The sequence below is a fragment of the Anomalospiza imberbis genome, chromosome 1 (assembly GCF_031753505.1).
Source record: "Anomalospiza imberbis isolate Cuckoo-Finch-1a 21T00152 chromosome 1, ASM3175350v1, whole genome shotgun sequence".
Classification (NCBI taxonomy): domain Eukaryota; kingdom Metazoa; phylum Chordata; class Aves; order Passeriformes; family Viduidae; genus Anomalospiza; species Anomalospiza imberbis.
Window position 1 is genome coordinate 113,770,591 of NC_089681.1, and position 14,512 is coordinate 113,785,102.

General features: G+C 39.4%; 1 protein-coding gene across 10 annotated transcripts in view; it reads left to right on the top strand.

Moving 5' to 3' along the window:
• THRB (thyroid hormone receptor beta) overlaps positions 1-14,512 on the top strand; it is a 163,638-nt gene that overhangs the window by 55,855 nt on the left and 93,271 nt on the right. For 2 of the 10 annotated variants that reach the window (XM_068206922.1, XM_068206930.1), the window contains one exon: positions 4,793-4,901. The exons of 7 other annotated variants lie outside the window; for them this stretch is intronic. The gene's annotated coding sequence lies outside the window, so the exon portion shown is untranslated. Of the gene's footprint in view, positions 1-4,792; positions 4,902-11,596; positions 11,614-14,512 lie in introns of those variants that run through there. One more of the 10 variants, XM_068206989.1, reaches the window with a different exon arrangement.

Here is a 14,512-nt window from a genome sequence, read left to right on the forward strand (position 1 = left end):
AAGACCAAAGAAACACTGTGGAAAGATAAAACTAAAAACAGTCCTTGAGAAGAAACTTGAGACAAAGATCTCAGAATTCCTTTTGGAACAAAACAAAGATTAATATATCCAACCAGAGAAAACTCTCCTAAATTCTGTAGCTGGTGTGGTTTTAGTAGAATTACCTTGGTCTCTGAGAAGGAAGGTGGGTGAATGACAAGCTAATGAAGATGTACCAAGAGACATAAAGAACTCAGGGTCATGCAGGCATGAAGTGGTCTTCATGCAATGGGCATGTCTGTACTAGTAAATGAAATGGAGTCTAGAAGCAGTCTCTGGCCCTGGAAATTAAATGTATCTACTGTTGACTGTCCCTGGCCTAGTTTTGGTGTATACTTACGGGAACTCACCTGAACTGTTCCCAGGTAAGGTTTGAAAGTTATCTTGGGATTCTTCCCGGTAGGCAGTTTGAAAGCAACCACCCTGTTTTGGAGGGTGACAGACTTTATTAGCATGGCACCTTTCTGTGCCAGTTGGCCTCAACATTCTTGGATATGTTTATTTTGCATGTAGAAATAGAGCTGCAAATGGCTCAGTAGATGCAATCCTTTAGAAACTTAGGACATTGACAGTCTTTAATGCAAGCTGTGACAGGCAGCAAATATGATTTTTTCTTTAAAATGTTGCTGAACTGAGATGTTGATGTGCTCTCAGATTTTGTTTTCATGGAACACTGTGACATTGTAGAAGAATTGGTTATACAAAGTAAGTTTGTAAGAAGCATGCATTTACTTATTTCCATTTAAATGTTATACAAGCATAAGCAAACATAGATCATAAGTAACACTCCATCTCACAGAGGGACAGGCTGTGAAATTAAGGAAACAAGGTCATGAGGTTGGTAGGTAATTCAGTTGGCTGGACTAAAAAGCCCAAACATTTAAAAGTAGAGAAAACATTTTTAAAAGTTCTTGAAACTTGTGTAAAAACATGGCAAATATCCAGACATAAACAGATAAGATAAATATGGATCTAGAATAGAATAGGTGTAATGTGAAGGTGATGGAGGCATGGAAACTTTGTAGTCAGTATAGAAAAATGTGTAAAATGAAATTTCATGTGTTGTTCTGGATTCTGAATTCAGGAATGATTCAAACTAAAACAGGAACAGCAAGAAAAGCATCACTGAGAGCCTTTATCTTAGTAGAACAGGCTAGCAAAGTGAAAGCCAGAGTATGATAAGATAGTTCCTTGATAAATACAAAAAGGAAGGGGCTGGTACAGAGGAAAGCTGGTTAATTAAGCTAAACAGTGTTGACACGTGAACAAAGTTAGTAGCAGATGTCATTTTTGTTGCAGTCAGTTGACTCTGAAACTGAAGTTAGATCATCCATGTTACTAGAAGCAGCATGCACCTCAGCTTGCATTTTCTAAATGGGTTCGTGGGTGTGACCTGTTCTTAACCAGGCATAATGTCGGTTTTGTGAGGAGCTTCAGAGATGAGCAGGAGGATTTGCACTTTCCTTTCAAATGCCTTAGCTTCTGAAGAGCCAAATGCAACATTTTTAGAAAGGACTGTGCAGGGTATTTGGCAGTTCTCCTCCAGCTTATCATCAGTCTTTCAGCAGTCATCCTACACTCATGGATCCTTTCCTCTTCAGTTACAGAATTATAGAATCATAGAATGGTTTGGGTTGGGTCTTTCACTAGACCGGGTTGCTCAGAACCTCTTCCAACCTGTCCTTGAACAGTTCAAGGGATGGAGCATCCATAACTTCTCTGGGCAACCTGTTCCAGTATCTCAGTACCCTCACAGTAAAGAATTTCTTCCTAATCTAAACCTATATTTCAGCTTAAAGCCATCACTTGTCCTTATACTGTATGTCCTTGTAAAAAGTCCCTCTCCACATCTCTTGTAGGCCCCCTCTAAATGCTGGAAGGTGCTCTAAGGTGTTTCCAGAGCCTTCTCTTGTTCTGCCCTTTAGATTTTCTCTGTTGAGGGTTGATGTTTTATGTTCTTCATGGTCCTGCTATCACAGGTGCTGTGCTGCTTTCCTGGTTCAGCTGTATGGGAAATCAAGCCCACACAGCAAGTTCACCTGAAGGAGCTTGTCTCCAGGGAGTGTTGTGCCAGACACTGTTAAACTGGTGCACTATTTTTTCCTCCGTTTGCCCTGTTGCTGGAGCAGGATTTCATGGAGAGCATTCAGAATGCATGTCAGTGTAATACTGGGAAATATTTTGTTTATGTGTGACTGAATGTGAATGTAAATTGATAACCCCAAATTGTGAGAAAAGATAATTTTAATGTCTTTCTTATTATTTTTGTTGGCATTTACGTATTTCTACAAATACTGTGTAGTTGAATTAATACCAGACTGGTGAATATGGAAGCTCTCCATGTCTCTAAATGAAAACTTTCAAATACAAATAGCTTTAAAACTATAAATAGAAAAATATTTATACTATATTTATCACTAACCACTTTTCACCCCCTTTCATTGCATCACACATTTTATTTTAAGTGATGCTTACTTAAAATAGTTTCCCTGCTTCCCTGTTGGCCATTATATGGCCACTGTGGAATCCAAGTGATTTCTAAGCCAGATGGTAAGGAAAATATTCCTTACTTGAGCAGTGTGAGCCTGAAGTCTTGTCTGTTCAGAGCTTCTTCACTGATGGCATCAGCTTTGTCTGTTCAGTTGGTTTCACATACATATTCCTTAGCTTGATTCAAAATGTGATTCCAGCATTGTTCAGGACCTCCTGTTCTTCTTACATTGATGTTATTCTATGTCCCCCTCATAAGATGGTAGCTCTGGTTTTGCTAGCTTACTGAAGTCCATATTCTTCACAAAAGTCACTGTGTTGGCAGTCATAACAATTTTTTGTATTCTAATTTAATTAGTTTTACAATATTGATATGTTGGTGATCACCTCACTGCTGAAACTGTAGCTTCCTGTGCACTTTTAATTTGTGCTATTACATCCTTTTCCCTTTTTGTTTGTGTGTTCATAGATACATAATTTAAAGTAGGGTTGGATGTAGTGTAAGCCACATTACTGTTCGTTAGGGTTTTCAGGCCACAGTTGTCTTCCAGCACTATGTGTTTGAAGAGGCTGCAAGGGCATCACATGGTTCTTTTCTCCTGAACTGTCACAATAAAGGGAAGTAAGTGTCTGTAAGGACCAGCTGATTATCTGTACACTGTTCCAAATGGCAGACGAAGTGTAGAAATGCAGTTATTTAAGGCAAATAAGATCACGGTTGGTTCCTTGTAACTCTGAGTGCGTGCTTTGGTCTCAGCCTGAAACACTGCTGCGGGAAGGAAGAGGAAGGAAGCAAGATAGGAGTTCTTATGGCAAAGAATTGCCATAAGTTCTTATGGCAAAGAAGTAGGAAACAAGTAGGACAAGTGGACAAGTTTTGTGCCCACATCACCAGCAGCAAAAGACTTCCTGGCACTTCTGAGGCAGCAGTGGTTCCCTTTTGTATCAAGAGAAATGCTCTCTCCTGTGTCACTTGCCAGAAGCCAGGAGCTGTGTCTGCACGGGCAGATGAGCTGGGCCCGGGGTGTACCTCAGACATGTCAAGGTGTTTGGTACCATTTCTTGTAGTGTTAGTGGGGTGTCAAGAGCTGCAGATCTGGGAGCTGATGTGATGAGGTGGAGTGAGAGGTGATGTTCCTGTCTCTGCCCAAGCCCGTGCTACTGTAGTCGTTGCCATGAGACCACTTGTACCTTGGCCTTCTTGCAGATCTGGAGGAGCAGAGACAGGAGCAGAAATATGTTCTGTTGTCTTTGAGAGGTGGAGGAGGCATTGCTGCTTGTCAAATAGGAAATTCCCAAAATGGCCAGCTACTACTCATGGACTAAAACTCTTCTCCTGTCCTTATCAGGCAGGAATATTTTTTCCTGCTGGTAGGCCATCATGAACATTCCTTAACTTTACATCCAAGAAGATTGCTGTTGCAGCCAGCCAATGACAGATCAAATAGTCTATGTTCATAGGGCTCTGAGACTCTGAGGAATCATGGACTCATTTAACCATCAATCTTCATGCTTTGAGGCATGCCAACATCTGCAAACTTCTTAGTTTTAAATGTGATTGATGTAGTTTTATTTTTATGCAGTGCTTTGGGATGCCTACTGAGAAGGGCTCTTAAAGAAGGTGTAACTTAATGTGCTGTTCAGACGTCTCATTAATCTCCTTGTCTTTACTCTTACCCAGAGGTAAATTACAAAAGCTACAGAGGGAGGCGTTTGGAATAAAATGATAAAAAGGGGGCTCTGAAATAAAGACATTTATTATTGAGGACTAAGACTAGCAGTGGAGGAAACAGAACAGGATGTTCAGAAAGTCCAGGCCCTTTGGCATGAGTTAAGGAGCTAGGAAAATAAGCAGGGCTACAGTGAATTTGTGAAACAATGTTTGTCTTCCTAAACTGAATACTGGAAAGGATCCATTTCACTTTGCCTTTGCCAGCACCCTGATATCTATTGTGGCACTCATCTTCTGGCCTCTTTATTTTCAGAGGAAAGTTTGACTTTGTTTTTAGAAGTTATTTGTGCTTCCTGCTTTCTTATGGCATTAACACGATCATGTTGTGGCTGCGGGGCTAAACTTTGGAGTCTTAATCTTTGGTCCTGCTGTGCGACCCTCTTTCTGATGTTTGTATTTTAACTGCAGCGATGGCTAATGGGCTTAAAAGACTCCACTTCCACTTTGCTTCATCACTGCTTTGTCTGCATGGGTAAATTAATCAGGGCCAGGACTTGTATCTTATGATTGTCCATATTGTTTAATTTCTAGCACATTCCATGACATGATTTTGGTCTTTGCCAACTAGCACATTCCCAGATGACAGCTGTGGCAGGATGGCGTGGGAGAGAGGCTGCTCTCAACAGGCATTATTGAAGAGGTAACCATATTTTGCAGGGGAAAACGGTGTAAAGATGTGGATTGGAACTGACTTTGCCTTTCTCCCCAAGCCTCGGGATTCTGATGCATTTTATATGCTAGGACCAATCTCTCCCAATCTTAGCTTTTGTGGAAGGTACTGAAATACAAACTTTTGCTTCCTCATTGCATCGCTAGGTGCTGTTATCCACAAAAACATTGAGCCACCTCCTCCTTCTCCCTGTGGGCCATCTGCTTAGGCTTACAGCAACACTTCCATAGTGATAAGATCTTTTTATCTTTGAGTAAGAGTCAGGATAGGGGCACAACTCAAGTTTTATGTCAAGCTAGTTCATGACAAAAACAATCCCTCTGAACCTGAGTGAGCTTTTCAGAGAGTGGTCTTCCATCATGCAGCATATTTGCACGCAGAGGTACAGCAGTAGCTCCCAAAGTGTTGTCACAGTCTCACAACAGCAAGTTAGATAAGTAATTGCTGTTCTGGTATGTATGTATTTGCTTATCACACAGAGTCATGATGACTGAACATACAGATTGTTCATTTGCTTGCACACACAGATTTTTTTGAATTTCACACCTGTAACAAAGCACTCTTCAGGCTTTGTTTGTTGCACTTTACATGAAAATAAGGAATGTTTACTCTTTCCTCTGGGATTTCTAGTTTGAGAATCCTTCTGCGGTTCTCTGTTGTGTAAGGGATCACTGAATTCCAGAGCATTGCTGATGCTTTGTCTGAATGTGTTTTTCCAAAATTTGTTTGTATAAGGTGCACCTCTGTGTGAAGTATTCTTTATAAGTCTTGATTGCTCTCTTTCTGACTTCATTTTTTAGTTTCTGAGTTTTTAGTTGAGAATGGAAATATTATTAAAACCATAGTCTTCCTCACTCACTGCTGCAAATATTTTTTTTTACTTAGGTCATTATGGTGTGATGTTTGTAGGATGTACATCAACAATAGCTACAGGCTGCACAGACTTGGGTTTTTGTCTTGAAAACGATAGGATTAGCTGCACAGTGAGCCTGTATTTATCATGAAGATTTAAGCTCTTGAGCCTGTTCTTGGTGCCACTGGAGCAGCAAAGGAAGAAACCACTGCTGAGTCATTGGACTAACCAGTGTAGGTTTCTTCATCGTGACAATCTGTGTACAGCACTATTATCAAGGGGATTAGGAACTCTGAGCAGAAGGGATTTTGTTGCGTTAGTGCTAGATGAAATGGTGCTTTTACAAACTGATGTGGTGGGCAGGTTTGAGGCTAGTGAGAGTCATGAGAGCCATGACGGTAACAGTCACACAGAAAATATTAGGAAAAAGAAAGGCTGTGAGAGGTGCAGGGTCTCCTGTGTAAACTCTGTTTACAGTTGTTGCCAGTCTATGCACTCCTCTCAGTATTCATTAGCTGAAGAGACTGAAAAGTCAGTCTGGAAGAGATTGTGCTGACTACAAGTTTCTGTAGCCTTTGGTGGTGCCAGCTGCAAAAATAGGCAAATCGGGCTGCAGTGGAAGGGCGTGATGGGGCAGCTCCAGCCCAACCACTACCCTGGAGGCGTTTTGGAGGCTTTGGCTGGAAGCCCTGAAATGCATCTCCCTGGGGAGGACTGCATTGCAAAAAGACCTTGCCCTTCCCTGTCAGTGGATTCCTTTGGCAGTAGGCTGGCATCAGAACAACTAAACATATTTATGATAAACTGCAGTGATTTTTTTGCCCCTCTTTGAGATGGATGTGAGATTTGCATTGTGTTCATTAATTCATTTCACATATGACCCTTTCAAAAGGTCTCATTATAGCAGCCATTCATTAGTGGTGGCATTGTGCCTGGCTGAAGGCCAAGTGAAAACATGTTTCTCAATTTCTCACTCTTACATGGCCTAAACCAAACATTAACAGCTCCCCACTGATTAAAGTGGCTCTTGATTGGATCAAGCCTACTCTGTTGTAGGAAAAAAAGGACTGGAGGAGTAGTTCCTATTTTTCCTTGGAGTTTGGCTTTCTTAAAGAGAACTCAGAGGTCCTCTGCACCCCAACCTGAAGGAATACCTTTGAAATAGGATACTTGTTTACATGTATAAAGAGATTAGCTTTAGAAGTAACTTAGAGGTAATGAAATAAACCTTTATGCGTGCTTTAGAGGACTTTATCTTTTCCCACAGAATTAGGGTCCTTGGTAACTTGGTCAACTCTGTGTAGGAAAAGTCTTTCTGGGAAAGGGTTAATGTACAGGGAGAAAAGCCCACTGAACAAGGTAAGCTTTCTGCTGAAAATGAAGAGTTTATAAAACCATAAAACTGCTTTATCTGATATAATTTTATACTTCTTTTTTTTTCAGGGAATAATTAATTTTTCTTATTCACCTTATTTACTTACTTTTCATAAGAAAGGGAGATCACTTAATAAACAAGAAGTCTCAATAAGAGCCAATGTTTGCTTCAGGCAACAATTGGACCACAGCAAATGTAGGCAGGCTGGTGTTAGCTCCCATGAACTGTGATGACACTTAGATTGTTGCTGAACTAAGTATGCAGGTCAATGGGTAGGCCTCTGCATCCCATACTGGAGCTCTTACTGCTGTATGATTCACTGCTTTTTGGACCTGCATTAGTAAGATTAAAGCCAGTGCTGCTTTGCCTACCTAGCTCCTTCCTGCAGGGAATGCAGGGGAAAAATACTTGTGAAATCCTGAGCACACAGAAAAGAAAGAGAGATCCACACTAACCTTGTTGCAGTGATTTTGAAGCTTTTCTACACTTTCCTATGCGACAAATTGCTCTGTTGCCTCAGTTTTGTTGGTGTTGTTCAGACATCAGTTATTCAGTTCCTACCCTTGCACAAGTGCCAAAAATCACAGATGTGGAAATCTTGGGCACTGTGATTTTTCACAGCATTAATGACAAAAAGACAGTTGGCTTCAGGGATCAGAGGCGTCTTTGAATATGAAAAAAACTCTTTTAAGTGTATTCTTCCTTTGTAAAGGCAGTTGCTCATTCAGCCTGCAGTGAAGTGTGAGTAGCCTTAGCTGGAACCCTCTGCTACAGTGTGGTCTTGCTCCTGTTTAGAGTCAACGGGGTTGTTTGCACCACTGCAGCTCATTACCCAGGCTTTTCACCAGCTGCTGAACTTCATTTGTTTTCTGGAGTTTACTCCCTTAAAAATATGGTAGCCATCAGTAGAAAACCAACTGAAACGAAAAGTGTTGGACTTGTTTTCTATTTTAGGTATTATGTGGCTCTAGAGCAAATAAAAGGTACAGATTATTTAGCTTTAATCAAACAAATAATTTGCAACAGCTGGTAAGGAAGGGGAACAACCATGAGCTGAAAATAAAATGTATAGCACAATTCTGTGTATGTAGTCAGGGAATCATTCCCATGCAACCCAGTAATGGCGCAGAGATTTCAGGGATTATGTTCAGATTAAATGTCATCAAGAGCTGAGGCTTGGCAGTATGCCAGGAAGGTCATATGAGGAAAGTCCCAAACTTTTATATTCAAACAAAATTGTGCTCTGCTTAATAACCATAATACTTTGCAAATTTTAGCACAAATAATAACTTAGGTTAGGAAATGTCATAATTTTATTTTTAGAAAGTTTATTATTTAATTTAGGTTCAGGATTTTTCACTGCTTTTTGGGATTTAAGACTGTGTCAGCAATTTTATTTGGGGGTACAGTTATTTTCTTGATAGCATGACATTAAGAAACTTTATTCCAAAGCTTTTACAAGTTTTAAAATTTGAAATTTTTCATTTTCAAGTTAAACATGAATGGAAAAAAAGTCTGCTAATACTTCCACAAGTATTATTATTTCCCAGAAACACCCCTGTTATTTTTAAGAAGTCTAAAATGCTGTAATTCCATGGCATTTATGGAAGATTATTTTATTATTGGGAGGGATAAAAAAACAGTTAACAAATGCACAGTTGAGAATTGCTTTTTCTTTTATTTATCTGTGGCTGGTCTGTACCATTCCAAAATACCTGTGGAATTATGAAGAAATATGCTGACAGTCTAATGCTGCATTGAGAATGTGTCATTTTGGTTTAATCTGATCTGTTTACAGTAGATTGGTTTCAACTACGGAAGGGAATTCTTTCCCTAGGGGATATCTATACATGGAATTGTAGAGCCTTAGCTAGACCACTTGAAATAAACACTCTTTCAATCTACTTGCCATCTCTGAAAAAAGAAAAAAAGCTGAAAGTATTTAAAAAGTGATTTCTTAAATCTTTTAAGTGCTCTCCAATGTGATCCTACTATGCATATGCCTAAGGGTATATGATGATTTTTTCCGTATTGTTTCAATTGCTGCCTGGCACTGACCCCAGCAGTGGTGTGGGTACACCCCTTCCTGCTGCCCTTGGTGAGAATCGGCTATTACAGGGAGAATTGTCACAAGACTTTTCTTTTGGGTGGAACCAACCTCCTCAATCAAACCATGGCTGTTGGGTTTGATTTGCCAGTGAGCTTCAGTAAAAAGGGAGCAAAACTTGGAGTCATTAGCCAAAGCAGTGATGAGACTCTGGATTCAGGTCTCCACCTTTGTTTTCTAGTTACGTATGCATCCCATATTTGTAAACCTTATTTTAGGTATACTGAATATACTTAAGTGTATGCATGTGTTTGTAAACATATGTGCATATGCACATGCTGAAGTTTATTTTCCCCTTTCTCCTCCTCTCCTCTTCGCTCCTGCTGCAGCGAGGCACAAGACAGGGAAAAAAATTATTTTAGCTGACGAAGGCCAGCATTGCAATGGGAGAGTCTACAAACTCATCTTCAGTTCATTGAAGTGTAGAGGTTGGGAGGTAACGACCAGAGTTGTCAGGTTCTGGAAAGGGTCACAGTGATAACAGTGGGATCAAAAGTCCAACTGGAAAGCACCAGGAGATGTGGCTGGGTGCAGCAGCAAGACCCTGGGCTGGGTGCCCAGGCTCCTGAGGCAGAGGTGCTGCCAAGTTTTGCAGAACAGATCCAATTGGTTTGTTATTATGAAGGATATGGTATGTAACCCTCAACATGGCAACAGTTCTTTAAAGTGCAGATGTAAGAAATTCCAGTTAGAAGTCAGTCCTTTAAGTACTATGAATAAACAAGGTAAATTCATTAATTATTTCAAAAAACTTAAAGACCTTATGTTGTACCATTAATTTGTCCTGAATTATTGATAGGATTTTTTCCATTTCTTTTCTAGACCTTTATTTAAACTACAGTCAGTAAAATTTACCATCCTACAGCCCCAGACACACAGTAATAAATCAACCCTTATTTCCTTATTTGCTTGAGGCTAATGTGACAACAAATAGTCTGTTCACATGCATTATTTCTTTGTACTACATCGTATGCAAATATTTCAATTATTATCCTTTTATCTCTATAATATTTTAGCAACATGATACAACATGTTTCTCTGATAAATTGAGTTACATAAAGGCAGCTTCACATCTACATAATACTTTAACAAAACATTCCCTCTAGTTCCAGTTAAAATGTGTGTTCAGCTTGGGAATATCCTCATAAAGAAACTTAATTTGCCTTATTAAGAAACACTTGTGTATTATTATAAGTTTCATTTTTTTTAAATAATAATTTTATAGCATTTTGGACTCCTGCCTACCCAGGCTGCCTGGGGCTGGCCAAGGTTTGCTAAGTTGAATTCTGCAGTTAAATTGAGTAGATTTCTTGTTTATAAAGGATATAGGATGTAGCTTGGCTTCCTTGCACCATTTTTTCCCTCCCTTCTGTGAATATTTATGTAACTGGATGTTTATTTTCTAGTATTAATCCTTAGTGGCTTGAGAATGATGGCTTTCCCTCTAAAGCTGGTAGAACCTTGAAAACTGATGTTGCCCCAGCAGGGTTCATCCAGCTTCGTACCTGTGCAGCGCTGCATCACCAGCTTTTTTTTTTAAGCAGGATTGTTCCAAGGGCCTGTGAGATCCCTTGGCATGGTGCAGCCTCCCCTGTGTGAGTGGCTGTGTCCCAGTGCCTTGCTCGGACAGGTGGAAGTTTCAGTGCCTGCGGTGTCACAGGGATGGTGACGGCAGGTGCTTTGCTGGGGACCCATGTGCCAGGGTGCTGGAGGTGACCTGTGTGTGCTGCCCACCCAGCGTGCCTCCTACCCAAGTTGAGTATCGGGTACTCAGGGCTGCCTGAGGTCGCACTGGTTGTATCCTGAAGTATTTGAAGTGTTTTATCCTAATGTGTAAAGCAAAATATGCGAGGGAGGAGTAGCTATGTGTCCTCCTTTCCCAAAGAAGGGGAAGAGAAACACATAATGATAGAAGAATTAATTTCCTCTTAACTCTGCCTGTACTGTCTCGAGGCTTTTTATAAAAGCAAATAGCATTGCTAAGCACCTGTTTGCTGGAGGAGTGTGAAATAACCAGGTGTGCTTTGTGTAAAAGCAAGTGATTGTAGCCTGAAACATCGCTGCAGACGCTTCATGAGTCAGATCATTCATGACTGCAATAACGAGATTATTCATGGCAGGCTCCTCATTGTGACAATGGTCCTTTGTTTGAAGTCTGCATTGTGTTTGTGCTATACTTCCTATTTGAAGATTCCTTCTCTGCTAGAAAACAGGGTTGCAGCAGGGAAACAGAAGTGAAGTTCAGGATGTTACTCAGTGCTGGAAATAATTGGGAAAGTTCATAGTTGAGTTAAAATCTGTAACAATGAACTTCAGTGGGATGGTACTACTTTGTGTTGGTCCTGAGGTAGGTTTTATTTGATTTTTAGTGAGTTGTCTTTTGGTATTGTGGGTTTTTTTAAACTCTGTCTTCTGATTAGAACTGGTTATATACTGCCAAGAGAGTTTTGTTGCTTGTGATCATATACGAGGTATTTTGTCTTGATAGTGATGGTCCCGTCTGTACACAGCCATTTTGTTTAAGGAAAGGAAGAACAAAACCACAGCATTTCTTTTGTGTTCAGAGTAAAGTTAGTTTTTGGTTCGCCCATATTAGTATTGTTTTATGAACATTCTTGTCTCATTGTATTCTTGTCTCCATTATATAACTTCTATAAGGTCCCTGTGTTAAGAGGTGATTACACTTTGTGGTGGAACCATGACCAGGGTGTTTTAGACTTAGGTGCTATAATATGGCTTAGATTTGTCTCCTGTACACCTGGGTGGTCAGACTGAAACCAAGGCATATTGTGCTCCAGATCTTTCCCCCAAGTGGAGCATCCTTGTGTGACCTTCCTGTGACTGGTGCACAGAGCAGCTGGGAAGTTCATCCCTGGTGAGGCAGGCTGGGGAGCACGGGGTTCTGGAATCCTCCTGCTCTTCCATCTTGAGGAGTCCCACAAAGCTCGCAGGCAGATTTGGTGGCTGCACTGAGAGGAGGCAACCTCTGCCACCACTGGGAAGATGATGATGGTGAGTCAGGGATGACTTTTGGGAAAATGGAGAGACCATCCCAGTGTGGCAGCAGCACCTCAGAGGGAATCACCAGAGCTGTTTGCTGCAGTAGTAGAGTTGAAAATAACAGTGTTTCCCATGGTCAGCAGCTTGTAAGGAAAACAGAGCAAACTCGGTTCTTGAAAAGCACATCTGAAACTAAAATACTGCTTTTGTTTTTACTTTTGATTCCAGCTTTTGTCCTTGAAGCTCAGAGGTTTCCTGGTGTTTTCTTTTGAAACTGTGCTGTTTCATGCAAGGCAAACAAGACTAAAATAAATCCAATGCAAGCATTACAGCGACTCTGTCCTCTATTTGGGCATGTGATTTTTAATTTTTTTCCCCTAATTCATTATTATATTCTACAGCAGAAGATAGTTTGGATTGTTATGTTACGCTATGAATTTTGAACTCCAGTATAAATTTGAATTCCAGGTCCTTTTGTTGCAAGTTTACATAATATTTATACGCTCACATTCAGAAATAAAAAAAGAGTTAATTGTTTGACAGGAAGAATAAAGCGTTTGAGTATTCTGTATTGTGTAGGGTTGTTATGATAGATTTCTTTTGGTTGCACAGCATTCAAATTATACATGAGTAGGGTAATGTTGCATTATATCATCTGTTGGTACTTCTACAAGCAATTTCATTACTTCATTAAAAATTTACAGTGATCTGAAAGGCACTTTGTGATTGATATAGTAATAATTATACACGTGATTTTGTGTAGTGTTATGTAAATCTACATTTTCTGCATCCTATAGCAAAAAATAGACTACTATTCCTCTTGAGATACTTGCCGAGTAATTGAATATAAAACCTGAATTTTTCACTGAAGTTTTTAGTATTTGGATTTTAGCTGTTTCAGTTGCAGTTGACAAAAATGTTTTCACTATTATTGGAAAGATAATCAAATTGAGTTTGCTGAAACAGAGATAATTGTTTTGAGACTGATTTATTTACAAATGAGATTAAATGGGAATGCAATAATACTTTTTGCCCTAAGCAGTCAAAATGAGCAATGTTTACTTATTGCCTTTTCCACACATCTAGATCAAGGCTGTTTAAATTGCAGGTTTGATTTAGGCTTGAACCATGAGCGTATTTGACCTTGCTATGATTACATTAACTTTCCCTGATGGTGTTGGAAATGTGGCACATCTTGCTGGTTTTTTCAGTTTCTTGGAGAGTGGATTCCCCATTCCTAGGTGTTAAGATTGTGCATGACTCTTGGATAGCCATGAAGATGCAGATTGATCTCACAACAAATAGCTGGATAGCCCTTAGTAAATTAAGTGACTAATGCAGGTTAATACATTGTTATCTTGTTATTTACTGCAAAAGATTATTTTTTTTAATGAAAAGAAAAAAAATAAACTGTAGAATTCTGTTGTCAGTAAACTTTTGACCATTTTATTTTAAAATTCTATTTTCTATGAAAATATATAAATTGCAATGAAATTATATAAATCTTTTGTTGTGACCAGAACTTAGTTACCTAGTTTAATAGGTATCAATGTAATTTTTGCTATGCTCTGCTTGAGGAAGCCCTAGGATCTTACATTGGTTATAAGGATTGTGAATGTCAGAAAACAGGTTGTGAGTGAGGGATATTGGCTTCTGACATAGTCCTCCATGTGTAAAAGTGTAAAATGAGCAATAATAATAAGATTGTGACTATGATGACATGTGAAGTGCAGTTGTTGGGATAGGAAAAGGTCTCCTTGGAGTTGCTAAATATCTGATTTCAGTTTTCTTATTTCTTTCAATGTCTTGAGAAGTTCACATATTTGCAGTTGAAGTTTTATAGCAAATACCAGGTTTGAAACTCCTCAGCAGAACTACTGAATTGTAGTTACTGTGTGTACACAACAGAGGAAAAATCTTAAGAAGAAAATCCTCCCATTTCCAGTTTCCTCAAAACTCCTAAAAGGAAGAGTCATGTGAAAATATTTTCTTTAAATTGTTTGACAGTGCCATTCAAAAATGAGATGTTTTGTGCTCCTACTTGTTAGCTCAAGCCAACCAGATAATGATAATTCTTAGACCTGTGATTATTCATTGCTAAATTTATTAATAATGGTACTCTTTCACTCTTTTATGGTAGCTTTCCAAAGCAATCTCTGTAGTGAAAGGCAGCCTGCTCATATTTTCTCTTTACCACCATAGTGGTCTCCTTTTTTTCTTTTTCTCGTTTTCTCTTTTTCTTTATT